At 35.4% G+C, this 8,333-nt stretch overlaps 1 long non-coding RNA gene across 1 annotated transcript; it reads right to left on the minus strand.

Annotated features, from left to right (window-relative positions):
- Window positions 1-3,492: 3,492 nt before the first annotated feature.
- Window positions 3,493-5,460, minus strand: LOC147515530 (uncharacterized). Its single transcript, XR_015213451.1, has 3 exons — window positions 5,197-5,460; window positions 3,839-3,928; window positions 3,493-3,757 (listed from the first exon to the last, which is right to left on the minus strand). It is a non-coding gene; the product is annotated as an uncharacterized LOC147515530 (long non-coding RNA).
- Between the last annotated feature and the right edge of the window lie 2,873 nt (window positions 5,461-8,333).

Here is an 8,333-nt window from a genome sequence, read left to right on the forward strand (position 1 = left end):
TGGTAGGAAGGTTTAACCAAGTAGTGTTCACTCATGTGTTTAGGGAAGCCAATAGGACAGCCAATCATCTAGCTTCCTTGGCTACTGAAGATGTAACTGAGTATTTTGTCCCTCTCTTAAGTCAGAAGCTTATGAAACTTATTGAGGAGGACAAAAATGGAGAAATTTTCTTAAGATATTAATACAGGTAAAGGTCATCCATAACCTCAAAACTTATTAAAAAAAAAAAAGTTGCATTGGTTGGAATTTTTGTGGAGGGGCACGAATAATTTGGAATGAATATCCCAGACTACCAAGAATAGAAGGATCAATCAATGATAATAAATCAATAAAGGAAACAATACATTAGATGGAGGAATTGATTCTCATAAAGTTAAGGAATGAGGTGTCGTAAATTGATTCTCATTGAGGTGTGTGAATACCGAGTCCATTACATACCACATATCATTTATTGTCTTTCTTTCTTATGTTTCCAACTTCCATCATCTTAACTTGGAAACCCAAATCTTCACCAATACCATATATTCGCCTTCGTATTAGGCTGGTCCATTGGTTATAAAGATAGAGAGTAGGCTTTGTTCATTCAATTCAATGGTGTGAAAAATAATACGTATGCCACTTTAACTGACGTAGTTTGAAACTCATTTTTTTTTCAATGCCACTTCGACCAGTGCACAATGAAAAAAATAAAAATAAAATCATAATAATAAAAAACATTCTACGCCTCTTCAAGTTGCGCATAATAGAAATCCAAATGTTGTCATCGTGGTCCATACACTGATTCAAAGTGTGTATCTAACTGTAGAGGACCATCTCAAAGATGGTATCATGTCTCACGCTCCTTTCTTAGAGACGGTAAGAATTCACTGATTCTGTTCGAGGAGATGGGTGACAATCCTTCTCAAGTAAACTTCCAAACAATTGTTGTCGGTTCAGCTTGTGGACGTGTTTATTAGGGAAAGACATTGGAATTGTCACACTAAAAGAAGGGCAAACCATATCAACCGTAAATTTTGCTAGCTTTGGGGATCCCCAAGGAACTTGTGGATCTTTTGTAAAGGGCAGTTGTGAATCAACTAATAGCATATTGACAGTGGAACATGCATGTGTTGGTCAAGAAAGCTGTTCAATCGAAGCATCTGAGGAAATTATAGGGACATTGAGTCATTATGGTAGTGATCTTACTAAGAGCCTGGCCGTTGAGATAGTCTATTAAAGCTTTAGACATTAATTGTGCATAATTTTTTTTCCTTCTTTTAGTTCCTAGATTGTTATCCTCATGTTTTTCTCAGTTGTTTAGGCATTAGATCAAGTCTGTCAAGTGCTTGTAGAAAAAACAAAGTATATATCCCTACAGTTTTTTAGCACATGGCTATGGTTTTAAGTGAATTTGGTAGAAACGTTAATGACTTAGGAGCAAAGCCTGTTTTTTGCTCCCTCTATTGATAGATTAGGGGTCCTCCTACCGTCGTTTTAGTGACTCATAGGGCTTCCATCAGCTCAGACTGGTGTCGTCACCTCCTCTCCCAAGACCAGAATGATTATCCCTGTCCGATGGGTTTACATCCATTCATGAATGTCGTTGGGTACTGTTCACCTCCCCGCCAATCTTGGAACAGTCACTTGTAATCCACACAGGTGAGTTGCGCAATTTGTTTTTCTTCAAAAAAAAAAAAGTTGTGCAGAATAGAAATCCAAATGTCGCAAAAGACAAAAGTGTCAAATGACTCCAATTCAAATGGCGCCAAATGAAATTCTATTTTAGATTCTGTGCCACTTCAACTGGCACCATTTGGGTTTTTTCATTTTATGCCATTTCAACTCGCATATAATGCACTCCGCATTTCTAAAAAATACTCTCTATATATAGAGAGTAATATACGGATGGAGAGGAGAAACACCCGCAAATCACACCACTTTTGTGGGGATGCGGAGCCATTGGACTCATCCTTAAACCACATAACCAACACCTTCTCTTGATTTCATTCAATATATCATTTCCATTAAATGATCAATTAACCAAGTCTTCTTCCTCAATCATATCATATCCTTCCTAATCTAAAGTTTTTCAAATCAAACCACCGAAATTGCTTTCCTTTCTAATTGCTACCTTGGCTATTATGGAGTCTAATTAATGCTTATAAATAGAAGACATGCAAAGCGATGAAGCCATCTAAGTCTCGAGAAGAAAAAAATACATCACATAGTTTTAGGCTAGATTTAATATTTTGTTATCTTTGTTTACTTTGTGAGAAAGAGAGATTTGAGTATATACGTACTATTTTTCCGACGAGCAATAAAGTGATTTCAAGATTGAATATAATGGTACTTTTATATGTTTCAAGTAGGGTTTAAATGTGTGGGTTAGCTCATGGACCAAATTATCAAGCCCATATACAAAAGGTCAAGACTAAAACAACACCAAAGTGTTGGAAGTTACTGTAGCGACCATTTTGTCCTCTTGTACTGGTCCTGTGTGAATGGGCCTTATATCACTGGAAAGATAATTTCGAGCCAGTCATTTTGACATATAATTGGCCTTAATACGAGGTTCGAGTCAAAAGTTATACCATTTGAAGTTTTGTTGACTTTTCAATCTTTTTGCTATCCAGGTTGACTTTTACTTGACTTCTTTGACTTGAGTTAAAGACATACAGATCATGGCCTGGGTTCCTATTCGCTCCTACAAAAGTTGTAGACATAGCTGTGAACATTGAAAAAAAGATTCAATACAAGAGAAGGGCTCTTGATAAATTAAGAAAATAGTGGAGAAAGTATATAACTAAAGTAATTCAATTATTTTTTATTTTATACTAGGTATAACCCGTGCCGTACGGCACGGTTTGATTTTAAGTGATTTTACATAAGTGAAGCTACTAAGTGAAGCTCCAAGACTACTAAGTGAAGCTCGCTAAACATTGATTTTAATGGTATCTTGATCGGGCAAGTCCCATTTGCAGTCATTCTCTATTGGTGACCTTCTGAGCCTATTTGATGGGATGATGGTCTCCACTACATTATTTCCACTTCAGTGGTGGTGTACATAGCTGCTTTCAGAGAGCCACTGTGCTGAATTTGCCTGATCACTTCCCTCTTGTAGTTTTCCAAGTTATTACTATCGTCTTTTTGCAACACTTTGTGTTCTTTCATATAGTTACGATTCCAGACACCATTGAGTGTTCCATAGGTGTTTAATCGATGCAATTGTTCAATTTCAAATATTTATAGTGTCTTTTAAATTGTGAAAGACGGAGTTGACCTTAAACTTTTTAGAAATCCATGCCCATGTTCCTTTGTAGTGTCACATTCTCAGAACAAATGATCAAGAGATTATTCTTTTCGCCATCCCAATCCAAGTAGGTAGTAATTACTTTAAATGTGAATTCCATAAAAGCTTGCTCTAGCGCACCTTTGGCCTAGTATATCATTTCCCATTACGCCCGGAACTCATTATAAATTGTCCCTTCAGATCCGGAGTGCAAACTCGTAATCCTTTACACCTTGATTGCATTTACGTAGGTTGTTAATGTTCATGGCATCACCTTGTAGTAAGTGAAATATTTCTACTGGAAGGCTCCATTCTCAACTAAATAAAATCTAACTCAATTTTGATTTTGATTTGCATGCATCCTTTTGTGAAGAGACTGGAACTCCCCTATAATCCCTCCAAAGGTCTATATGAGAACCATCCGCAATTATCCATTGAAAGCTAATGACGCACTTTGCCAAATGGAGGACTTCTTGTTCCAAAACTTACCTGGGTAACAAATTAAACCATGTCAGATACTGCAGAGGAACAAACTTCAACAACAAACTAAACCAAAATCAGATAACATACCAATTGGAATTGCAACACAAAGTGTTTGTGCATGTCTGTGTCACTCGATTCCGATCCTTATTGAGTTGTTGTACCGTGGGCCAAAGCAACCTTAAAAATTGACAAAAGGATACCTTCACAGTTGGTTTTTTGTTTTTGTGAACACATTCGATGATATTATTAAAGGAGTAATAGAAATTGAAATAGATTGAATCAGAAAAACTAAAATAGAATGAAAATATGGGAGGAAGTATACAAACGAATTGGGAAAAAAAAGTAAATTAGGGAGCCCAAAGGCACCAGCCTACCCGTCTGTGTCTGGAGTTATGGAGGTTAATAGGTTATCTGAGGGAACTCTAATTTTAAGTTAAGGAATCGAGTTGAACAGAAAACTATATATAATAGAGTTCATACCAGTTCCAAAAAAAATCCCCTCATATTGGAATTCAGAAAGCAAGTAGGTCTTTTCTCTCAAAGCCGAAGCTCATCTCAAACGAAAGCGATAGGGAAGATCAGGGATAGTGATCGTAAGTGATCATGTTTTGCAACCATTGATAGGATCATCGCGTTTGGTACAATATTACAACATAGATGAAATAGTGGAGGGAATCCCTATGCATTCGGGGGCATCAAACTTTTCCGACTTCTAATTTCTAATTTCGAAACTATGTATGTATGCGCCAACAGCCTGCACACTTCAAAGATTGGAAGATAAAGAAAGAGAATGAAATAGCTTAGATGGAGTTGTTTGGCTAATAAATTTAGTCATTTACGGATTTCAATGAGACATACCTAATCGACAAAATTACATTTGCACTCAACCCTCGATTCAGCAAATTTAAAATTGTTCACGTTAACCATTTTCTATGGAGTTGAATTTTGAAAAATCAGATCAAAACCTAATGAAGGCGAACACTTTCAAGCATTTTTAGCAAGCTGTATGAGGTCCATGATAGCCAACCACCCAATGGATGCAATACAAAGATTAATAAAAATTGTCGTCAAGAAAGTTCCAATTCCCAACTGTTCAATCTACACAGTACATACAATTTGCAGGTTGGCCGCATACAAATTCTATAGCAAAGGAAAATATATATAGTAGCAGTCTAACACCTAAGTTAAGTACCATATGTTTTCACAAAAAACAAAGAATAAAAAGGCAATAACTGAAATGACTCCATTAACGGATTTGAGTCGTTTACTCTCCTTCTAATATTTCTATCACAAAGTAACCAAAAATGGGTAGTCAAGATTCAAGAGTATATATGTGTGACACATTAATCCATTTTTGGTATTCAAAATGATATAGTCAGGGTATATCGAAAGGGAAGGAAAAAAGAGGACACACATCTAAGAAGGTTGGAGTGATAATTGCTCACCTTAATTCTTAGACGTTGGAAGAATAGTTTTTGAGATTAATTGAAGCCTCGAGAATAATGTTGAAAGCCTCCAATTCAAACAAATTACATGGTAGAAAAAGACAATCTCTGAAAAATCAATGCTAACTTGACAAAAACCAAGACTTAATCTCTATCAATATAGAAATTGAGTGTTACTAAAAATAGAGAAAATAAGATAGCAGAAGAACAAAGTCACACTAAAGATATCATATGAAAAACCAAAAAGTACAGTGAAATAGAGAGAGAGAGAGTACCTGAGTGCAATGTATTCATTGATAGTATGTAGCTTCCTTAAAATCTCTGTCCACATTTCAACCAAGATTAGTAATCAAATTTCTAAACACTGAATTTTGGTCTATAAAGAAACAACGAAATGCCTGGGGAGAAATGAGTCACAACTGAACTGAGGAAAAAAGTGAGATGATTAAAATTTAGGAGGAAAAAAAACATATAGGAAGAACTGAGAGACAAATAAAGAAATCAAAGCAAAAAGGGAACTATGCATACTCTTGGAAATCCGAAACAGTTTTTCGACTATTTAGTAATGGCCATAGTTGAAGGCCATCTCGTTAGGCTTTCTTTTGGAAACTCCTTAATTACCATACTTAATTTTCTTCAGTGTAAAACTGAAACCCCAGACTCCCACTTTAAAAGTTCTTAGGAAACGTATATCACTATATCAGGAATAAATTAGATTATAAACCGCAAGCCATCTACGCCCAAAGCCCTCTTTCTTTTCACTTTCCTTGAACTGTTGATACACTATTACACCCTAATAACTAATATTAAATAAGACCATGGAAGTGCGCAATTAAACTCACCATGTACCACATTTTCAGGGGAAAATAAAGAATTATTGACACCAAGTGGATAATAATGATTATTGTTTTATTTCATATCGAAGTCAAAAGTGTGAAAATAAAAGTAAATATGTATAAGAATGAAACAAAACATTGTAGGGCTAGACACGTGAGCAATATGTTGGAGGAAGTAAAATGAGTAAATTTGAGTGATTAGCAACTTATGGTATATTATTAGCACCCTAATTGAAATCCAAAAGCAGTCGTTGAAGAATACATACCAGGGAGAAGATGGAGTTCTCCAACTGGAATTCTTTGTTTGAGCATTACTGGCGAATGAACAACTGTGTTGGGAATGTTTAGGAGCGAGGAAACAGTACCAGTAATAACATTCATGCGAAAATAATAGATAAACTTATCTGTACTGCTATATTGTGCCTCGTTATTTAAGAATGTTATTGGACCTTGATCAAGCTTCTAGAAGAGACATAATTATGTACGCAAACTTAAAAGATTGAATAAACGCAACTATATCAAGAAGAGTTGAATTTACCAGAGGAACACTCGCATCAATGATATACCTTTCGATGCTCCAGGAGGAAGCCGACAATGCATAAGTTGGGGAAAATTTACATTGAAGGAGTGGGCTGAGTCCCAAAGAGTTGCTGAGAGCATTGAGATCATCAAGGCTGAAAGTCAGTAATTGGCAGATATATAGATCCTGTTAATATTTTAATAAAGATTTGGGACTAATTTTCAACACGATATTTGGCATAACTGTAGGTCATAACTGAAAGCGGCTGATTATATGTCAATATAAACCTTCCAGGCGGTCAATTAACCATAAAAAGCAAGTAGCATAAATGCCTTTGGACCAATATAAGGAAAAAAGGGAAAAAATTTGCACCAAGGGGTTTGAGATTTTACATGATGTCCGCAGCTAGAAGCCATATCCTTTGTGCTTGTAAGGAAAAGGGGGCATACCGGTGGACATCCATAAGAAAGATTCACGAGACCTTAATAACTGTTTCCAAGATTTGATTGCTCCTGGTTCCCCCTAATTGATTTATCAATAGGGCAAAATAGCCCATTAGTTCTTCCTAGCTTACTGTAAAAAATGCTTTAATTTTTATAAATAAAACGTACACAAGAATAACAAAAGGCTAAATAAAAGACCTACATTGTTTTTTCTTAAGACTTAATCATTGAAAAGTCCCATAATGATAGCTAAGAAGTAGGTTGTAGGCTTTTATATATATATATATATATATATATATATATATATATATATATATATATATATATATATATATATATAAATAGTTTGGTGCACAAAGTTTGGGAAAATATGTTGCATCTAAAATGTATCAAACTAAATTAATAAGTTAACCTACAATGACAGGTCCTTAAATCACTGTAGAAGTTAGAAGAGATAAGATGGCAACATGAAAGTTTGACCTTGTTATCGAATGTTGAACTTTCAGGTGGAGATGTCCCTCTAGAGGTTGCTTTGGGATTATATGGTGGCACACTATATTTGAAAGCTATTTGGACGGGGACGGTTTATTTGTGCTAAATGAAGCAAAGATTGTAAAGGGGTGGTGAAAGAGGCACCCTTTCTACTAATTTCCCATTCCTAGAACTGCTTTAAAAAATGCCTCTAGAGTAAGTGCATCGTTGTTATGTTTATGTGGAATATGCTTAAAAAAATTAGACGGTTAAAAGAAAAACCTTTAAAGGAAAGGCGTCTCTTGTTACCCCAATATATTAAAGTTCAATGTTGCTTTATACTGTGCCGGAAATTCCATCAAAGCTGCGAGAGCAAACTCCGTGGCTTATCTGTATAAAGGCATATTCTTTGACATAATTTCGGTAAAAATCACAAACTGAAAGAGAGAAATATAAGGTTGTGATCATAAAATATGTGGCGTGCAAGCAAATACAATCAAACAGTAAGGGGGTGATTGATTATCACTGCTAGCAATTACCTTGAAATTATGAAAAGCTCGAGGAGGAATATTGTCGTTAAATGCCTTCATCATATCCCAAGGTCCATCCCCAACTCCCACTAAAATAATCGACAATGAGTATTCATTTGAAAAAAAGAAGCATCAAGGACATGATTTTGCCAAAAATTAATAAAAGTAATAATAATAACCAAGAGAAACCATAAATGTACCTTGCTTTTACAATTGCTCCAACAGTTTTGTGATACGTGTTGCTTAGCCCAAATTTGAGGAGACGAAAATGGAGATAATGACTATGATTATTCCTTTGGGTTTGGTTGTATTCCCTTAGCCTTAATAGACTGAATAG

Source organism: Coptis chinensis, chromosome 2, assembly GCF_015680905.1.
Source record: "Coptis chinensis isolate HL-2020 chromosome 2, ASM1568090v1, whole genome shotgun sequence".
NCBI lineage: Eukaryota > Viridiplantae > Streptophyta > Magnoliopsida > Ranunculales > Ranunculaceae > Coptis > Coptis chinensis.